The sequence below is a fragment of the Macrobrachium nipponense genome, chromosome 18, assembly GCF_015104395.2.
Source record: "Macrobrachium nipponense isolate FS-2020 chromosome 18, ASM1510439v2, whole genome shotgun sequence".
Lineage (NCBI taxonomy): Eukaryota > Metazoa > Arthropoda > Malacostraca > Decapoda > Palaemonidae > Macrobrachium > Macrobrachium nipponense.
In genome coordinates, this window is record NC_087211.1 from 88,605,437 (window position 1) to 88,628,792 (window position 23,356).

The window sequence follows — 23,356 nt, forward strand, 5'->3', positions numbered from 1 at the left end:
TATTGTTTGAATGTATATGCCCTATAAAATGTACAAGAATCTATGGGCATACCATATTATTCTTTAATGTATATAACCTACTGCATATACAAGACTCTCCTGGCTGACTAACTTGAGTACAAAAATATTATTTATATGAAAGTACTATTTCATTCTTGTAACAAAGAGTTTCCCAGCCAGACAACAAGGAAACCTGAGAGAGAGAGAGAGAGAAGAGAGAGAGAGAGAGAGAGAGAGAGAATCAATGGGCATACTATATTATTCTATTAATGTACTATATTACCTATAGCATATACGAGACCCTTATGGGCTACTAACTTTCGTACAAAAATATTATTTATATGAAATTACTATTTCATTCTAACAACGGAAAGTATCCCAGCCAGACAACAAGGAAACCTGAGAGAGAGAGAGAGAGAGAGAGAGAGAGAGAGAGAGAGAGAGAGAGAATCCTCAAAGCAAGGTCCGGACTAACACAAATTTTCCAGCTGACTCTATAGGTCACAAACTTGGAGCAATGCAAAAGAGAGATAGAGAGAGAAAATAAAAAGAAAAGACAAATATTTACAAAGAGGGAGGCAATACCTCACCCCTACCCCCCCAAAAAAAGGAGCAGTTGGAAACTTCCTGATACGTGGTCCTACTCTCACCCGAACAGGACGCCATTTGTTGAACCGGAGATTCAATGCATATATGTTATTTGTCTAGGAATGAATATGCACCTCGTGAGCAGTGTCAACCATTATGATGTCTCTTTTTGTTGTGAGGGAATATATATATATATATATATATATATATATATATATATATATATATATATGTGTGTGTGTGTGTGTGTGTGTGTGTGTATGTATATATATTATATATATATATATATATATATATATATATATATATTATACATAATAATATAAATATACTGTGTATACATACTGATGTATACATATATAAATACATGTATATGTACATTACATATACAAAGAGAGAGAGAGAGAGAGAGAGAGAGAGAGAATTGTTATTTGCACAGGTAAAACCACCGAATATCTCTGTACTGGCGTAGAGTAACGTTTAGTGAAAAAAAGGAAGAAAGTGACTACTACAAAAAGAAAGAAAATAGAAAAAAAAATTACAACTAATCAAGAAGATTCCTCACTGAGAATAAACAGAAGAAAACAAGAAGAAGAAGAAGAGAAAGAGGGAAAACGTTTACGAATAGGAAGGCATAGATTGGTAGAAAGAATAAGGAAATAAAAATAAAGAATTTTGACAGGCATCGATAAGAGAGTGAATGAAACCAGGATTATTTTTTTCCTACAGAGAGAGAGAGAGAGAGAGAGAGAGAGAGAGAGAGAGAGAGAGAGAGGGGGGGGGGCAGGGGTTAACTTTTTCATTGAGAATTCTCCGGAAAAGATGTACTAGATCGATTCCAATTCAGACAGATCAAGATTGATTAAAAAAAAATATTTGGTAGAGGGACAAAAACGGATAGACAGGAGAAAGAAAGAAAAAAAGTAATTTTGGCGTGGGTTGAGAGAGAGAGAGAGAGAGAGAGAGAGAGCGAGAGAGATAGAGGAGAGAGAGAGAGAGAAAGACAGAGAAAGAGAGAGAAAGAAGAGAGAGAGAGAGAGAGAGAGAGAAAGGGTGCGGGGGTGTGGGGGGGGGAGCCTCCCACATTCATTCAGAATTCCACGGAAATCATCTCAACTTGATCGATGCAAATTTGGATGACAGTCAACGCGTTTGCAACTGATGTTAGCCACTCCCTCCCTCCTACCCCTCCCTTTCCCCTTCCTCCCTCCCCCTACCCTTTGTTTCCCACCACCCCTACCCCTCCTTCCCCCCCTTTTCTTCCCCTCCCCCTCCCCAAGGAAAGATAAGAACGAGTTTCTCAAGATTCCCCCGGACGTAATCTGTGGACCGAGAAAGATGCTGAGCACAGGGGAACCCGTATCTTTATTCCGTATCCTTATCTAAGACGCTCCCAGCTTTCAGGGCCTCACACAGTCCTCCTCCTCCTCCTCCTCTTAGACGAAATAGATTAAGTTTATTCGCCCATCGGCATTTTCTTTTTTTTTCTTCAGAGGCCTTTTTTTTTTGCCCCTTCAAAAGACGGTTTTTTTTTTAATCCCCAAAACAGATGTAAATTGATGCAATTATTCTTCAGGGAGGGAGCCTTGTAATTTTTGTTTCGTGGGGTAATTTCGTTAAGCTTGTAATTCTTCGTGGAAGTTATTATCTAGGTAAAGCTCTCGACTCGAGCAGAATTATTGCTGCTATTTTTTTCTATTGTTTTTATTGCTACTTTTATATGCTATGTTGCTGCTACTATTATTTCATTACTCAAGCGGAAATATAGTTACTTTTTCCTATTGTCTTTATTATTATTTTTATATACTATGTTGATGCTACTATTATTTCATTATTCAAGAAGAATTATTGCTACTTTTTCCTATTGTTTTTATTATAACTTTTATTTACTGGTGGTGCTGCTATTATTTCATTATTTAATCAGAATTATTGTTACTTTTCTTATTGTTTTTAGTACTACTTTTATTTATTATGGTGCTGCTATTATTTCATTATTAAAGCAGAATTATTGCTACTTTCTTCATTTGCCTTTATTACAACTTCTATTCACTGTGGTACTGCTACTACTATTTCATTACTCAAGCATAATTATTGCTACTTTTTTCTATTGTTTTCATTACTACTTTTATTTATTATGGTGCTGCTATTTTATTTCATTACTCACTGAAGCTGTGCACGCTAATAATTTGATAATCACTATAGCGTTATTTTATCGTTAGTATTTGACAATTCCTCTAAAACTTTCTTTTTATGAAAGGACGAGAATCTCTGAATGACAAAACTTAAATTATTCTTTTCTTCTGTCTAAATTCAGAACCAGAAATATTCGCTTCCGCTTTCCTTATCACGGAATGCAGGTTCAAGAAACAAACAAACAAAAAAAAGCAATTTCAAAGGAATGATCTAAAATCGGGGAAAAAATTTCTTCGTACCCAACATTAACTGCAGATTTTTTTTTTTTTTTTTTTTTTTTTTTGACGAGCGACTGAACAGCTAAGGTATAATATAATCTCGTCTTCTGGTAACTTTCGGGGAAGTCGCGTTTATTCGTGCGTGAAGTATTTCACCTTTATGAAGTTCTGTCTGGAAAAAGATTGCCCTGCTTTTGTATTGAGATATTCACAGAGCTTTCGACGTTTCTATCCCTTTTTTTTTTTTTTTTTCTCCGAAGTCCCTGTGATACTGGATGTCATACTGGATGAATTTCCAGATTTCGTATCTGGAACTTCATCCAGTATGACATCTGACATTTTGACATGCAAGCTTTAAATCGTGTGAAGGGTACACAAGGAAACTTATATAAATCATATAACACAGTAGGCAAGATGATAGGATGCAACTCTACAAAACTTTGTTCTAGAATTGAATGTCTGTAAAGATATTTTTAAAGGATTCTCATTCATTTCTAGCATTAATTTAATTCTTTTTTTTAAAGAATTGTTTGCTTTCATTCTTCTGTGATATTAATTTCGAAACAGTTCCATGTCGATTAGATATTTTATAGGAAATGTTTGGTTTAATTCTTATGTAATGTTCATTTCCAAACAGTTCCATGTTGGTTAAATATTTCATGCGAACTGTTTGGTTTCATGTTCATTCATTTTTTAAGGGAAATGTTTGGTTTTATTCTTCTGTAGTGTTAATTTCCAAGCAGTTGTGTTCAGTATTTTCAGGGAAATGTTTGTTTCCATTCTTCTGTAATGTCAATTTCCAAAGAATGCCATGCCGCACGATAACCTTTGAAGTGTCATATTTTCCCCCACCTCATGATCTTATGGAAGGTCATTTCTTAACCTGTGTCGCCTGCAAAAGGTTTGACAGGGTCTGACAGTAGTAGGTCTTATTTGCCAGACTGACATAAAGTCCCCCTCCCCCCACCCCGCAAACCACCCTTGCTGTCTATCTCCTGATTTCGAGTGTCTTATTTGCAATTCTCGTTATCTTCACAATTTGACTTCTCAAATCAATCAACTTTCCGTGTCTAGCTCTCTTTGGATTCTCTTTTGCCATGTTGCTTTAATCAAACCAAATCTGCTACTTTTCTCCTGTCTGTTTACTGTCTTTTTATCAAATGTTCCTGTCTATTCTATGATGCGAGAGGACAGTTGTTGCAGGTAATGCACTATTGTACATACTGACAGCCCAAGAAACGAAACGCAGTCTTTGTGTTAAAATGAAAGGAAAATGGAAGCAATTACTGAAGGATATAATTAGAATTTATTATATTCTGAGAAAGATAAAACTCGACTGGCAGAAATACACCAAACTGGTCTTACAACCGCTTAATTATTAATCTAATAATACTGACAGGTAGCAAATTCCTCTGAGTACTTTAAGGCAGGATCTACTAAGTTATTTTCATAATGAAATTCCCCACTACATGAATTCCTCCTCCTCCTCCTCCTCCTTCTCCTCACATATATTTTTATTCCTAAATTATGCTGCTTGTGATGAGGATAGGGACTAACAGGAGGAGGAGCTTGGTGTTTGTAAAGCCAGCAATAATGGCAACAGCAGCTGTTGCATTGGTCGTTGTAGCAATATCATGGCTGCAACGGCAGTTTAATTTGTTCTAGCGTTCTCTCGTTTTATAATATATAATATATATATATATATATATATATATATATATATATATATATATATATATATATGCATTTAAATTTTTCTTAGTTATTTTTTTTTTTTTGGTAATTTATTTACTCATTGTTTTTGCTGATTTTACATTTTTTCTTTATTCATTCTTTTTTATTTTTTATTTTCCTTATTTGTTTATCTATTTATTTATTTTGTTTTTGCTGTGATTATTTTTTTTTTCTTCTGCGGATTTTAAATTTTTTTCGTTATTTATCATTTTTTAATCTGTGGGAGAATAACCACTTAATGATTATCCTCAACTATCCTATTTCCATTTCATGACGGGAGCGTAGTACATTCGAATACATTCGGGAATGTATTCGTCTCGCAAATATAAATATACAATGACTTATACAAACAGCTTGTGTCAAATATGGGCGTTAACATTTCGCTGCGGTTCAACGGAATTCAGAGGTGCACTGGATTATAAAGCAGTTTCTGGTTGTATTTATGCGTTGGCAGTAGTGGAAGTAGAGAACAAGAATCTTTGCTCTTAAATTATCTTAGAAATTCCCTTTCAAATCAGAATATCTGAGAAAAATATAGACAGTCTTTGAAAGAACCGGCGGATCTTTGCGTTACTATTTCCCTTCTCTCTCTCTCTCTCTCTCTCTCTCTCTCTCTCTCTCTCTCTCTCTCTCTCTCTCTCTCTCTCTCGTCAAAACTAGTAGCAACCAACACCAGATTCATACAAGTAACTACTCTATTGATGTTTAAAAAGAAGGCATTGGTAAGCTAGATTCTCTCTCTCTCTCTCTCTCTCTCTCTCTCTCTCTCTCTCTGTCGTATGATTCACCTTGCCTACGGCAAATCCATTAATTCCTCGTAAGTCCTCAAGTAAGCAAGCTCATAGGTAAGATAAAAAGTATACATCCTTATCCCCCTTGCAGTTCTTACGCTCTGTCTAGAGGCAAGATATTAGAGGGGAAACATTAGAAGGAAAGTATTAGTGAAAATATTAAAGGAAAATATTAGAGGGAAAATTATTTCAGAGAAAACACTAGAGGGAAAGTATTAGAGAAAATATTACAGGGGAAATATTTGAGGGGAAGTATTAGAGAAAATATCAAAGGGAACAATATTTAGGGGAAAATATTAGAACGTGGATATGACAGGAACAGACAGAGAGAGGGAAGATATTACCCTTAGAACAGGCAGAGGGAGAGAGAGCGTAGCTGATAATGGGAATATTATTCAGGCATCACTAACCCTTAAGAAATGCACAACCGATTCCTTCTTATAAACTACAGCACTGTAAATATATACATAAAAAAGATACAGTAACATGGTCGAAAACGCGTACGTAACAAGGCTTCAAACAGGTACAAGACGACGTCGGTCAGGGCTAGGACTACAAGACCCTAAATTTAGCCCTTCGTATCCCATTATTCCCAGAGAGGGGCTGCAGCTAGCCTAGCCGTAAAGAATCCCTGCTCCAGAGATAAACACATTTATAGTCCATCGGCGCCTCGGAGTAAACACTCGAGAGAAAACAGTGTTATAGGGATCGCTTTTCCAGGATCGATCAGCTGACGATGCTCAGATTTTTTCGTCCGAGAGCGTCTCCCCGGACGGGCGTGTTATATCAGGCGACGTAAACAAACGACGTCTTCCGTGATGGACAAGGAAGAAGAAGAAGAAGAAGATGATGATGATGATGAGAAAGATGGCGCTGGTGGGAGACTGACTTGCTCGCGCTTATGGGTCTAGGGATTTCATAAACAGGTTCTACAGGAATTTCACAAATAAGGCGAATTTCAGAAGGCTTCTTCTCTTACATGTTGTTTATAAGCCAGGAATTTCATAAGTAAAGTGTTATTTAGTATCGGTTCTTTAGTGTCCTATTACTTGGACTGGCGTGGAAAGGATCCAGCGGATCCTAATTAAAGTTACGAGGAATTCCGTCGGACGAGCCAATCAAAGGAGATACGGCTGAGTTCCAATTTACTGGAATGTCTTCGAAACGTGCCACGGTCCGTACAAGAAATTTCACTTCACGCGCACACAAACGCACACATACACACACGCACACACACACACACACACACACACACACACACACATATATATATATATATATATATATATATATATATATATATATATATATATATATATATACATATATATATATATAATATATATATATATATATATATATACATATATATATATATATATATATATACATATATATATATATATATATATATATATATATATATATATATATATATATTATATATAACTCGTAAGGTCAAGATAAACTTTATTAAAATTCTAACAAATTTACTGCAATTGCTTTAGCTTTTCCAATGTATAGTGTATATCAAAATATCTGGACTTGATTTTTTTCATGGTTATTAATTTTTCTCGTTTTTCATATTCTGTGAAAGCCAGTTTTGCTAGTTGGTGATGACATTGAAAGTTTATTTATTTAAAGAAAATAAATAAGTCGAGACTATTTTTTTATGTTAATGGGATACACAAAAAATATAATTTCATATCAGCGGGAAGCGATTACAGGAATTATGATTACCGGAATTATGCGGCTTATGAACGAAATATAATTAGTCCAAATTATTCCAACTCTTCTGATGGATTCAAAGCTGCTTTAGATAGTAATTACTATTATGATGAATTATTACTTTAACGGGGAAGTACAGATGAATTCTGACACAATGGCTTATGGTGATTTTTATGAAGTATGATAACTGATGAATTCACTTTATGAATCATAAATATAAAATCATATAAGAGATAAATGTGATTGCGATCAATTGTTTCTTTGCAAAGGGAAGTAGAGATGAATTGTATCACGATAGTTAATGATAATTTGTACTAAATATAATGAATCAACTTTTTAATCATATTAAATCTTGGACATTGTGTTTCATTAAAATGCTCACAAACATCGATTTCCGATGAGCACACCAAAGTAATCAAATGTAAAACAAGAGGAACATAAACAAATGCTGTTTGTTTGTTTGTATGGTGTTTTTACGTTGCACGGAACCAGTGGTTATTCAGCAACGGGACCAACGGCTTTACGTGACTTCCGAACCACGTCGAGAGTGAACTTCTATCACCAGAAATGCACATCTCATACACCTCAATGGAATGCCCAAGAATCGAACTCGTGGCCACTGAGATGGCACGCCAACACCATACCGACCACGCCACTGAGGTGCTGATAAACAAATACTAATTTTGATTTTCGATACGGTAGTAAAAACAGAATTTGAATTATGAAGCAAGCTGTCGCGTACAACGTATTTGTATTCCGGGTACAATGTACCGAGCAAAACTAAATAGAAAAATAAATAAATAAACCAAGCGCTTGCAAAACACAAATTCTAATTTAGTAGTCGTGAAAGTACACCAAAACAAAGATAAAACAAAACAAAAACAATAAGAGACCAGAAGCGGAGCGAAATTAAAAGAAAAAAAAATATTTGTTCCGTTCAATGCCTTTCTACTATCTATTTTTAACGTTGAAGTATTCTTCCTTTGTCTCTTATTATAGATTCAGGGGCTTTTAACCCTCCCCCCACCTACTTAAATAAATAATGATCATTAAAATTATAAAAATAGTTACAAGGGTAAAGAGGAATAAACAATTTTTTTAGTGTAAGTATTTTCGTTTCATTATGTTGCAATTGCTTTCATTCAATAAACATGATTTGCAGTATTTATGTATAAGCATTCATTAATGGCGATTGTTTATATTTCAACTTTATAGCTTTAGTACACTGTTATTTTATATGGCATTCTCTACCATACGAAAATATATTGTATGCTATCCTTGGATAAGATATAAGGTTTATATTCGCAATAATATCGGATATAAACATTTCTTACACTGTATTGTCCTTAAATATTAAAATACGCTTTTACGTATTCTTAGCTCGGTATCTGTATTTTTAATTAAAATCAAATGCCAAATATATCCTCCTTTTTATAGATGAAATAGTGGAGAGAATAATTCCTCCAACTTTCGGGAAAATAGGATTTTCATTTCATTTGTTGGGTCAAATTTACCTTGGAATAAAATTATCATATATTTTCTTTTTATGGTTAGCTGTAGGGAAGTTTCAATAGTTGTCATATATATATATATACATATATATATATATATATATTACATAATATATATATATATATATATACATATATATATCTATATATACATATATATATATATATATATATATATTATATATATAACATATAAATATATGTCGTATATATATGTATATATATATATATACACGTATATATAAATATACATAATATACACACACACACACACACACATATATATATATATTATATATATATATATATTTATATATATGTATATATATATATATATATCACGTATATAAATATACATAATATATATGTAGTATACATATATAGAAATTCATATATATATTCATAAATACCCTATACAATACCACATATATAAACATAATTAACCATATACTTTAGTGACGTCAAAATAAAATCTAAAAAAAAAAAAAAAAAAAAAAAAAAATTCAGTCCCTGCCAGACTGTCTGGTTGGATGCCGACGTCAGCAGGTGTAGAAGTAAACTGTTGAAACTGACGGTGAAATTGTCAATAATGGGAAACAGACAACAAAATTCCTTTTCTTGATGTTTTTAATAATCAGAGACACGACAGAATACAAATTTACCATATACAGAAAACCAACGTTCTCACTTTCATATATTCACTACTTTAGCTATCATGACAATACTATCAAGATAGGTGTAGCTAGCAACCTATTCTTAAGAGCCTTACGAATTTGTTCCCCAGATTTCATGGAAAAAGAATTTGAACTAATTCGCAAGCAACTTTCATCTTTAAAGTATCCTGACCATATAATTGAGAAAGCAATTCAAAAAGCAAACGTAATTTTCTACCGACCCCCTAAAGACAAGACCAGAGACACACCCAACAATAAAATAAAAATTCCCCACCTGGAGACGATTAAGAGAGTAACTCACACCCTTGGGAAATCCAACCCTTTTGCATTTACCTACCCAAATACCTTAGCCAAATCCCTGATTAACGTCCAACAAAAGACATCGCCCAAAGACTCTGGGGTATATGAGATCCCATGCCAGGACTGTGACCAATCTTACATCGGATTTACAGGCAAATCACTTCCCCAGAGATTAATACAACACAAACGGTCAGTTAGGTATGGACAACAGAACTCGGCTATTTTCAACCATATAAATGAACATAACCATAGAATAAACTGGAATATGTCACGTGTAATTTATAGCAGCAATTGCCGGTAATGATGGAATCGGCCTTAATAAAAGAGAAGCAGGTAATGAACATCTCAAAAGGGAATTGGACATCGGACATCGTCGACACAGTGTTCATTCAACCAACGCTTAAGAAGATTAAAGGAAGATTATCAGCGGGGAGGGGGTGACCTAAATTGGCTTACTTGTGGACGAATCTCTTGGTATAAATACCACCTTTTCTGTAAACTTTTCTCATTCATATACCTGAAGAGAGAGACAGCAGTCTCTGAAATATAGTACTTTTCTCTCTACATTTTGGTGTTTTTATGGGCTCCTTTTATTAGATATATATATATATATATATATATATATATATATATATATATATATATATATATATATATATATATATATATATGACAATAAAACCTTTTTGCAAACGCTAGGGAGCTCTGTTTGAATTTCATCGAGAAATTAATAGAGACGAAATAAAAAAAAATCAAATGAAATGGAGACGAAATAAAAGAAAAATGAAATGAAATGGAATACTGCAGCAGGTTTGCGCCTAGGTAATATTTGAGGCTGGGATGAAGCTCATTGGCAATGAATAAAAGCGATAAAAATGTTTTTTCCAGTGTTTTTATTGTTATATTCCCCTTTTGTGAGGTTGTTTATATATAGGAGTATGTTTAGATACACACGGTAGTTTCCATACACACACACTCCCACACCCCACAAAACATACACACAACACACACACACACACACACCACACACACCCACGACACCCACACACATATATATATATACTATATATATATATAATATAGTATATATAGTGTATATATATATATATATATATATATATATATATATATATATATATATATATATTAAGCCATTTCACCTAACGCAAGGTTGGCCCAGAGAAATACAGTACACCAAGTCACTGCCATATTGACACTCCGAATTTTGACCCAGAATGAAATCTCCAGACAGGAAAAGTTAAGTATATCTTACCTAAACCTTGTTAACAGCTCTCCTAGGGCTGGCCCGAAGGATTTGATATTTTTACGTGGCTAGAAACCAGTTTTGGTCAGGCCCCTAGCAACGGGACCTACAGCTTATTGTGGGATCCGAACCACATTATATCGAGAAATGAATTTCTATCACCAGAAATAAATTCCTCTGAACCTAGGACCACCGGATTGGTAGCGAGCGCGAAAACCACTCGTCCAACGAAGTACTTCTCCAATTCTGTGGAAATCTCCAAGCAAGAAACTTCCACAGAACTGAGCTCCCTAAAGCTTAATATCAATAAAAAAGAGAGAGATATCACCTATCGCCCTCACTTATTACTTGTCAAGACTGAAGGGAGATGACATTCCTTTTGCACCTTTTTTATCAATTAGGCGTCGAAGTATTCCAGCACCAATCGGTCAGGTCATAAAAAAGTGACGCATAAAAAGCGTCTGCAAGAGATTCCGTAACGACCCTTTCTTAATTAAAATAGGACTCGAGTTTCTGAACATATTCCAGACTATTTTTCCCCATTCCCGAATTCCAGCTCACGTGAGAAATTTGCGAGAAATTCGTCCGATATACTTTTCGTCATTCTGTTTCTTCAACCTTCGTTAATTTTTTTTTTTTTTTTTTAATTCTGTTGGGATGATTGTTTTTCTTTTGTTTTGTCGGTCGGAGTTTTTTTTTTTTTTTTTTTTTTTATCTGTTGGGATGATTTTTTTCGGTAGTAGTAATAGGCGGGATATGCCTTTGAAACGGCTCACATCTTCCTGGTTTTCCTTATTTTATTCTGGCCCTCCTATGGCTCCTCATTCCAGTGCTTATCCCTCTTCCTTCATTCAATCTTCACTCGTCTCCTTTTCATCTTCACTTTCTCTCCCTTCCATCCATTTCCTTCCTCCCTCTATTTTTTCTGACCCTCCTTCCCCCCTACTCCTTAAAAACATCCCCCAACATCTTTCCATCTAACTTCAATGCAATTTAGTCTTCCACTCCCATTTCACTCTCTCTCCTCCCCCTCCCCACAACCTCGCTTTTTTCCTCCTCCTCCTCCTCCTCCTCCTACTCCACTCTCATTCCATTTTCACTCTCCTTCGAATTTTTTCCTCCTCCTCCTCCTCCCATACCATTTTCACTCTCCTTTCCTTCGTCGTCTTTTTTCCTCCTCCTCCCCTCCTCCTTCCTCCACCTCCACCCTCTCATTTTCCTCCTCCTTCCAATTATTTTCATCTCCCTCCTTCCTCCCCCCTACCTCACCTCTTCCTCCTCTGTCCTTTTTTCCTCCTTCCTCCCTCCCACTTCTTCCATTCCATTCACCCCCTCCCCCTCCTTCCTCTCCTCCTCCTCTCCATTCCATATTCACTCTCCTTTCCTCCTCCTCCTCCTCCTCCTCCTCCTACCATTCCATTTTTCATCCCTTTCCTCCTCTTCGTCCCATTCCATATTATTCCATATCTCCTTTAACCTCCTCCTCCCCCTCCTCCTCCTCCTCCTCCTCTTCGTCCCATTCCATATTCACTCTCCTTTCCTCCTCCTCCTCCTCCTCCTCCTCCTACCATTCCATTTTCATCCCTTTCCTCCTCTTCGTCCCATTCCATATTCACTCTCCTTTCCTTTCCTCCTCCTCCTCCTCCTCCTCCCTTCCCCCCCCTTCCTCCCTTTCCTCCTTCTTTCGTCCCATCCTCCTCCTCCACCCTCCTCCTCTCCGCCTCCTCCGTCCTCCCCATTCCAATATTCATCTTTCCTTTCCTCCCCTCCTCCTTCCCTCCCTTCCATTATTTTTCATCTCCTCCTTTCTTCCTCCTCCATTCACCTCCTCCTTGTCCCATTCATATTCACTCTTGGTCCCTTTCCATCCTCCTCCTTTCCTCCTCCTTCCTCCTCCTCCTCCTCTTCCTCCTCCTCCCTCATCCTCTCCTCCTCCTCCTCCTCCTCTCGTGGCTTCCCTAACGTCCTCAAAAAAATCCTCCGCCTGCAGGAGATGTTGTCAACTTCAGACGCACGTGATAATCCCCTGCCAATCCTTAGTTAAGATGGGCAGATAATGTTCTGAGACCCTCAGGGGCAAATGGACGGTCGAGCTAAATCATTATAATGACAGGAAATTCAGTTAATAAAAGAATAAAAAAAGCCATGGGTAAAATGAGGTGAGAATGGGGTAAAAAAAAAATAGACATGAGAGGGTAATGTGATTGATGAAAGATCATGGGTAGAAAGTTTTTTTTTTTTTTCATGGGGCTTTCCTACCCCCCAACAATAACAACAGACATACCAACAGCAACAAGAACAAAGTACTTTGTAGGCTTACTCCCCGAGTAAGCAAAAACAATCAAGGGATGATATACATGCTTAAAGATCAAGGGTAACATTTTCCTTTGACCTCAGCTTTATGTTAACGACGATTCAGTTGCAGTTTATTGGTAAAAGGAATCTTTTGATTAAGTATAAATGGTGTGCACTGGATAATAGTAATAAAATTATCGTAAATGCAAAAAACGTCAGTGATGAAATGCATTTGTAAATAAAGTTCATAAGTCTTGACACATATAATTGTAATGATGTAGTGCTCAAATATTGACCCGGTGGAAAAGGTTATGACAAAATACGTTTAAAGGGCGCCTGGTGAATCATTATTCGAATGTGACATTAAATTCAATCAACATTAAAAATTTAAGCCTATGAATTAGATTAAAGTGTTCATCATTTTAGTTAAATTGGGATACACTGATTAATTATAATGATATGAAAGTAAACTAAAATCTTGTATCCTACTGGATGATTATCATACATTTCGTTTTGAACACTACGGTAAGAAATTACAAGTAAAAGTCACTATAGAATTTTTTTAGAAAAGAGGACTTAGATATAATTGTGTATATGATAATGACTTAACATAGATGCAAAATCATTGACGAAAACAGTTTACAAATTAAGTTCAGATGGGCTTAGAATTAATTGATTATATTATAATGAAAATATTATGATTTAAGTTTAGAAATAAAACCCTATATTATGAACACGACTTATTTTTAAGGGTCAACATGATCCCGGGTAACACATACCAACTTCGAAAAAAGATAAATCATTGATGAAAACAGTACATGAATCAAGTTCAAAAACAAGCAAATGAATTTGAATATGACTTATGTTTAAGGTTCCACATAAACCTCTCAAAAATAATTGGTAAAAATAGTAAATGGATAAAGTTTGAAAATAAGGAAATATATTCTGCATGAGACTCATGTTGAAGACTCGACACAATCTTGCGATAAGGCATTAAGTTATCCAGTTAGATAATATATTAATACATGGGAATATGACTTAGGGTTAAGGCCTAACATAAACCCCTCAAAAATAATTGGTAAAAGCAGTAGATGAATCAGACTTGAAAATAAAGAAATATACTCTGCACAAGACTCATGTTTAAGACTCGACGTAATCTCGCGATAGTGTATGGAGTTCACCACCCAGATAATATATTAATACATGAGAATATGGTATAGGTTCAAGGCCCAACATAATCTCGCGTTGAAACAGGAGAACCTCACAAGCAGAATACGGACCCAACACTCATTCTCTCATGTACAAACGTATACTCATTACAACCCGTCTTTCTTGTCGTCGTCCGAACAGAAATGGATACATGAAGGGGGTTTTCCTTAATGTTTACCTCTTTCATTATTTCGATCATTCCCTGGTATCAGGTTTCTCGCAGTGAAGATGAACCCCCTGATCCCGATGAGGGAGAATCACTTCCGAGTGAATGGACATTGATACCGTCGGTAATGACGGAGGATTACGGACGATTATGAAGGAATATTGTACCAAATAACAGTCTGCGGTTTCACCTGTATTATAATTATTATTATTATTATTATTATTATTATTATTATTATTATTATTATTATTATTATTGTATGCTGGAAATAAACCCTCTTTTAAACATGTTTTATTGAAAGTAATTGGTGCTTCAGCTGCGTTAATTTTATAAAGGTTCTTCTTTATTTTTTCTCATTATTGTTCTCTCATTGTTACTTAAACTGGTGAGCAACGCACCGAAGGTTGGCATGACATTTACCTATTTGAGACATGCCAACCTTCGGTGCGTTGCTCACCAGTTTAGCAACAATGAGAAAACAATAATTAGAAAAATAGAGAAGAACCTTTATAAAATTAACGCGGCTGAGGCAGCTATTACTTTCATAAACAATTAAAATTATTATTATTATTATTTATTATAATTATTATTATTATTATTTATTATTATTATTATGATTATTATTATTATTATTATTATTATTATTATTATTATTTTTTATTTTAATTTTGATGACGTTAACGTCAGTGTTTATTGCCTAAGTTAATGATTGACATGCATAAGGGGAACAGTTACCTAGGAAACTTATATGCTCTCTCTCTCTCTCTCTCTCTCTCTCTCTCTCTCTCTCTCTCTCATAAAGTGGAAAATTTGCTATCAGGAAAAAATTTCATTATAGTTGCTCATCAACACATTTGATAAATTAACATTGAATGAAAATAACATGGAATGAAAAATTAAAGTTTAAGCTTTTGTATTTGTATTTATTTTCACACAGACCTTGGGCTGGAAATTGACATTCTAGCTGGGCATTTACAATTAAAATTGCCTTGGAATAGTTGAAAAATTTTTTCATAATTTTTTTCCTTTTCCTTTTTTTTTAGTTAACTTGAAGCCTCGGGTTCATAAATGTCATTTTGTTGCAGTTAATAATATTAAACAAAGTTAGCAATGGATATGAATCTAATTTTTTATGACAATGAAAATAAGAATAAAATTTTGAGCCCAAAATTCTTCTTTGAAATAGGTGAAAATCGTTGTTCATATTTCCTTTAGTGCTCTTAAAGCCCTGTAGAGGTCATTTGTTGCAATTGATAAGCTAATACATAGTTACCAATAATTGTTAATCAATTTTAGTGTGACATTGAAAAATAAGACTTAATACATGAGTCTACACTGCTTCCTTGAAATAGTTGAAATCATTGTTCATCAACATTTTCCTCTTCTATTGAAGCCTGGAGTTCCTAAAGGTCACGTTGTTGCAAAATGACTTTCAGACAATTTTCTTATTGAAAATAGAGATGAGAATTAGATTATGAGTCTAAAATCCCTTTCTTCTATCTTGTCTCTCTTCAGGTGCCAGCTGGAGAGAAACCAAGGAGGTGAACGGTCAGAAAACCGACGAGGTCCAAGGGTCCACCCTTAGGGACGCCACTAGCGACAAGGACGTCGAGCGAAGCCAAGAAGAAGAGGAAGAAACCCCAGGGGATCTCCCTAAGGGAGATGAGGAGGATTCCCCTAAGGAACAGATGGACGAGGAAGACGTAGAGGGTACATCAGGAGAACAGCGAGCTACCCAATGCCGGGAATATGATATTCCGGAACAGGTAGAAAGAGATGGGCGAGGGGACCCTGCTGAACGTATACCTATGGGACCTCTCGATCTGAAACGCCCAAATGAGGTCCCTTTGGGACGACCAGATAATGAGGGAGGAGGAAGCAGCCCTTTGGAACGATCCATCTTCGCCAGAGGGTCAGGTAGTCGAGGAGGAACCGAAGAAATGCCCATGAAGTACCTCGGAGGGACCGAAGAAATCTCCATTCTTCCCGCGAGTTCGCCTCCCGAGGAGAGTGCCGTGAACGAGACCAACTTTGGTGAGACCAAAGAGGTCCCAAAGACCTCTTTGGTCTCTCAGACTATAGAGGCAGACCTGCACTGCGTAGATACGTCGGACTGAGGAACGCCGTGCTGCCCTTTCGTTCTGTATCGCCATGATTCCATAGTTTCCTGTATATCTGAAATGTGCCTGTGCTGTTCGGTAGTTCTCCTGGACGCGGTGCAATGCCAGAGCACAAGAAGGAGCTTGTTTTTTATAAGTCTCTTAAATGTGCCTGTGTTGTGATCGAATAGTCTCAACATGAAAGCGTTGTCTCCTGCAAAACTATGAGAAATGGTCTTCTCAGTGTGCCCTTGGAATCGAAAATCGAGCCACTCTTCTCCTCCTCCTCCTACTACTACTACTACTCCTCCTCCCCTTCCTCCTCCTCCTCCTCCTCCTCGCCTCTTTCTCTCTCTCCAGCTCGGAAAAATACGAACTACTGCTCTCCTCCGACAATAACAAAGCAGTTTGCCTCACCGTTGCGTAATAATAAGACTCACTCTCTACGATTAACCACAATGCTATCACATTGTTGTCACATAATATGGACAAAGTTATATGACACTGACATTGATGCTAGATGAAAAAGAAAAAGAAAAAAAATAGAGAGAACCATATTCGATGCCTTTTTGACATTTGTTGTGAACAGATTTGTAAATAGACAATTTTTTTAGTAGGTGTAAGAGTTGATACATTATACATTTTGACGCGAGTTGATTTTGTACTTGCAGTCGACGTGTTTTCTTTGATTTGTCCGCTTCGATACGAAACCCGCACTTATTTCAGTGGTGCTAAGCATTATTATACGCATTATATACTGTTGACCCGTGGATGACGAAATGAAATTAAAAAAAAAAAAAAAAAACTCCGTTGTGCATATTTTTTGGATGAAGTTGTTCCATAATATCTTAAGATGTTGTTTGTATTCATACCGGTATCTATATGCTTCAAAAAAAAAAAAGTCACAGATTTGTACGTGATTTTAGCTGTCAGCTGAAGCCACAAAGAATATGGTTATATGGAAACGACTGAGTGCCAAGTACTTTCGTGTATTTTATACATCTTCGAGACTTTGTCAGTATATATATATATATATATATATATATATATATATATATATATATATATATATATATATATATATATATATATACATACATGTATATATATGAATAGTGTTGGTATATGAATTATGTATATTAAATATACCCGAGTGGCCATTTAAAACGCTGGGATGAAAAAAGATCAAGTTGTAAATGTGAATTTAAGTTAAAGAAGAGGAAAGATTTATTTGTTTTCGCCGCTGGAAATGAAAAAGCCAAAGCTGAACCATATATAATATATATTTGACAATAACTTATTTTCATATTGTAATTTTATAAGATGACAGTTCCTGGTTAGTTTGTCATGCGAGGATTTAGCCCTTAAGTGTCATACCAGATGATTATTTAAAAACAAATGGAGAGAAAACGAAATACTTGTATATATCTATTTTACTTGGGTGGGTTTGGTGGGGGGGGGGGGAGTGTTGTCCTGGGATCATATGATAGAAATTTATTTGTCTTTTAAAAAAAAAATTATTATATAAAAGCTTTCCTTCCTTAAAAAAAATTGTATAAAAGATTAGCATCCTTGTTCATAATATTTGAGAGTTTATGAAATTTGTTGCACTATAAACAAAAACTACTAAGAATTCCAGGTCGTTTGAAACAAAGACGTTTGGATAATGCAATTTTCTGAGCGAGATAAAACCACTGGCGTCGGGTTTCAGTTGGTTTGTTGTTTCTGAAATTGACAGCTGCTGCTGTTTCTGATTATCGTGAAGTTCTTGGCATTCCATATTAGTTCTGACATACCCCACGGTTTGTGGTACATGGCTAATTCATCCACAACAATGTCATACAATTTCTCGCAGTAGGAATTGCTGCGTGTGGAATTTCATAGATTGTCATTCCTGCTTTAGTATGTTATATATATATATATATATATATATATCATATATATATATATATATATATATATATATACACAAGTTTCATATAAAAGGACAGTAATCAATGGTTAAATATTTCAAGGGTTAAAAAAAACGTTCGTATTAGATCATATGAAATCACGCGAAAGAAAAAAAACAAAACAAAATAAATAAATAAAAGGGTGTCATGAATTTAATGACGATAAGGAATGAGATATTAGGTAAGGTAACGGGGTAAAACAGAACATATTGATGTAGATCAAATTCATGAGAATGATTTCCAAAATCTCCTGTTAAAGTCTTTACCATAAGTAGTCCATGAGGCAAATCTCGGAATTTGAAGTTGAAAAGCAAATATAATCAAAGACTAATGACATTCAAAATCGAATTGCTTTTTTGAGGTAAAATCTTATGCCAGAACATTTGGATTAACAGAAAACATTCTACATGAGAATACCTTAGTTAAGAATATATATGAATATACATAACCTTGCAAATGAATTACAAAAGTACTTGTGCGTATAATGCTGCAAAGAACATGCATTTAGGGATATCTCACAAATGAATGTATATGAACATAAATAATCTTGACCGGCATAAAACTATCCTCCACATGAATGTACAAATACAAATGCATGTAATATTACCAACTACGTACATGCATTGAGAGGAATGCCAAACCAAGCACAGTTCAATGCAGCAAAAGTTTCTTCACAACAAACCACACTGGAATATTGTTGTTAACTTTATTTTCGTATTCAAAGCCTGACGCTTCATTCACGACAAAGTTTTAAAAATAAAAAATGAAAAAAAAAAACTCGGTGGATAATTAAATTTATCCCTTTATTCTTCTTTCGTCGCAAGAATGCTCAAGTGGACATGCAGACATTTTTTCGTAAAACCAAGTTAATAAAAAAAAAACCTTTCTACTATTTTCTTTCGAAGCAGAATTTACTAGTATCATAATGAATGATTGATATATCTTTAAGGTACTGTTGTTTATATAGACTTATTATTATAAAGAGTTATGAATAACGACAAATTGTATTTTATAACAAGTAGGAATATCGTGGTTTACGAGAGCGAGTGACGAGAAGACTTTTACAAAATCTCTAGCATTTAACTTTTGCATACTTTCGCGTACCTGTTAAACACGTAAAATAAAATCCAAAATAGTAGGCTGTTGAATCTGGGAAGGTCTCAAAGTATTGTTGCTCCACTGTATTATTATTATAATTTTATTATTATATTATTATTATTATTATTATTATTATTATATAGAAGTGCGGTGATCTGCCACTAATTGCTCGAAGTAGCTCGTATTTTGTGATTTTCGTGAACGAATAGGGTCTACAGGTATTGTTGCTTATTTATAAACTTGTTCTTTTTTTTGTCGGATTTTCTTTAGCCTTCGAATAGCTAATATTTAGAGTCCTAAGGCCTAAAGTAAAGTCCTGCCTATCTGTGTATGGGAAGAAGATAATATTTATCATGTTCCTCTCTTCTATCATTCCTGACGCTAATTTTTTTTCTTTCTAGTATTTCATTCTCTCTGTAACTTTCTCCTTAGCTCCGTTTCTTCCTCTTCTTCTGTATTTCTACATCTGATTAACATTTTCCCGATGTCTCTCCATCCTGAAGTTCATCTCCATTTCCACCTCTCTCCATCCTGAAGTTCATCTCCATCTCCATCTCCATCATTTTCATCTCCATCTTCATCATTATCAAATAGTCTGAATCGTAGATCTCACATAATGCACCAATTGTTATTGCAAGAAATATTTCTTTTTAAATACCATCAACATTTCATAGATAGATAGATATTCACTACCATCTATTTCGCATTCCGAGTGTATCCAGATATCCTCTCTCTCTCTCTCTCTCTCTCTCTCTCTCTCTCTCTCTCTGAATATCAATTGAGACCTTATATCAGTTATTTTAGTAACTCTCTAAATCAGCTGTTTTAGATTTATCCAAAATATCAGCTCTCTCTCTCTCTCTCTCTCTCTCTCTCTCTCTCTCTCTCTCTCTCTCTCTCTCAGTTTTTCACGTTCGCCCTAAAACTGTTCTTTAAGCTTATCGAAGATATTGTCAACTCTGCGCCTCTCTCTCTCTCTCTCTCTCTCTCTCTCTCTCTCTCTCTCTCTCTCTCTCTCTCTCCTCAGCTGTCACCAGCAGCTCCTCCCGCCCCAGTTGTCCCAAAGACACTTTCATTCTCACATCGACCTCCTCCTCCTCCTCCCCCTCCTCCTCCTCATGTCTTCAATTTAGATCAGCATGACAGCCCATCAAGGAAGGCTGCTTTACCATCCACTTCCTATCCAAACTGATCCGCGCTTCGGTTCAAAACTGCGTGGGGATATTGAATACTCTCTCTCTCTCTCTCTTCTCTCTCTCTCTCTCTCTCTCAGTCGAGTCTTCGTTTTGGTTTTTCTCTCTCCTTTAATTGGTGCTTTTTAAACCTCCAAGAAATTGACAGTATACCTCTCTCTCTCTCTCTCTCTCTCTCTCTCTCTCTCTCTCTCATTTCCTTTTATTTTTAAATGATTTCTTCCGAGCCCCGTGTCTGGGTAGAGCCCACCCAAACGGGGGCTTGGGGAAAGACAAAAAAAAAAAACTCTCCGTATGACCCCTTTCGTCTCCTCTGAAGAAATATTGCCTATATATTTTTATATGTAGGTGTAGCCATAAGCTTTACTGTAACGCATCTGTAAGGTTTTAAGAGATATCGATTTTCTGTAGTCTGCCATAGTGTAATAAAGAAAACGACGATGTTTGGTCGGTAGTTTTATTCGTGTTTACCTAAAGTGGACTGACTGGTTCCACTAATCCTTCTTCGGGTAGATGTTAAGACTTACTGTTTGTTAGTACCGTGATGAAGGACTCTATCCACTAATCCTTTTTGAGTTGGTAGTCTCGCCTCACTGGTAGTATCGTGAGGAATGGCTCAGTCCACTAGTCCTTCTTCAGGATGGTGGTCTTGCCGCACTGTAGGAAAGAAAAAAAAAACTGCAAACACTCTTTAGTAATCACTGCAGGCATCCCGTGACAGACTTTTGTCCATGCCTGGTGTGTGTATATATATATATATATATATATATATATATATATATATATATATATATATATATATATATATATATATATATATATAGGGAGAGAGAGAGATTTAGGATTAAAGAACCACATCCAATACATCCATTTAGCCTCTGTAGCAGATTGGATACAGGATCGACCACAGGGACAACAGTTGCAAGAGCAAATCCAATAACCGTCGGCGATACAAAGGCGGAGAGAAAATAAAAATAAAGAGAGAGAATAAAAAAGGGGGAGAGTAAAATAAGTGGAGGACAAGAGAGAGAGAGGTGGACTTTGAAATGAGGTTAGTACTGGACACGCATGCAGCAGCAGCTGTTATTAAATTGATGCTGGTGGTGGTGGGGAGGGGGGGTAGAGGATTAACGACCCATTTTGTGATAATAAATTTTGGGAGTTTATTCCTGTGTCACATTTGTCTAAGGCCGAGACAGACATTGACGTAATCTGACCCTGAGCCTCAAGATAAGCCTCCATAAGACTAAGAGACGTATTCCAGGATTCTGATTTGGAGCTATAAGGCTGAAAGCCTTATGGCTAAGTCTGTTGAAGGCTGAGAATCTAAACTCCAGCAGAGGCTGAAATCCCTGCACAGGATTTTACAATGAGCTAAGGCTGAAAGTTCTAATGCCATGATGCCAACTGTAATTATTACTGAAAATCAGAAATATAATAATAATAATAATAATAATAATAATAATAATAATAATAATAATAATAATAACGTGAGGAAGACTATACCATAAATGAGAACAAATTGGGCAAATTCTGGCAAAATATGACATAATTTCACAATCATTGGCAAATCCTGACAAAATCTGGCAAAATTTGGCCAACCCTGACAAAATTTGGCAAATCCTGACAAAATGTGAGATAATTTCACAAACTTTGGCCAATCCTGACAAAATATGGGATAATTTCACAAACTTTGGCCAATCCTGACAAAATATGGGATAATTTCACAAACTTTGGCAAATCCTGACAAAATTTGCCCAGTCCAGACAAAACATGACATAATTTCACAAACTTTGGCCAATCCTGACAAAATATGGCAAATTCTGACAAAATATGGCATAATTTCACAAACTTTGGCCAATCCTGACAAAATAGGGCAAATTCTGACAAAATATGGCATAATTTCACAAACTTTGGCCAATCCTGACAAAATATGGCATAATTTCACAAACTTTGGCCAATCCTGACAAAATATGGCATAATTTCACAAACTTTGGCCAATCCTGACAAAATATGGGATAATTTCACAAACTTTGGCCAATCCTGACAAAATATGGGATAATTTCACAAACTTTGGCCAATCCTGACAAAATTTGCCCAGTCCAGACAAAACATGACATAATTTCACAAACTTTGGCCAATCCTGACAAAATATGGCAAATTCTGACAAAATATGGCATAATTTCACAAACTTTGGCCAATCCTGACAAAATATGGGATAATTTCACAAACTTTGGCAAATCCTGACAAAATATAGGATAATTTCACAAACTTTGGCAAATCCTGACAAAATTTGCCCAGTCCAGACAAAACATGACATAATTTCACAAACTTTGGCCAATC

The 23,356-nt window shown here is 35.6% G+C and overlaps 1 pseudogene; it reads left to right on the plus strand.

Moving 5' to 3' along the window:
• Nucleotides 1–16,324, plus strand: part of LOC135197323 (neuropeptide Y receptor type 2-like) — a 125,622-nt pseudogene extending 109,298 nt beyond the window's left edge.
• Nucleotides 16,325–23,356: the final 7,032 nt, after the last annotated feature.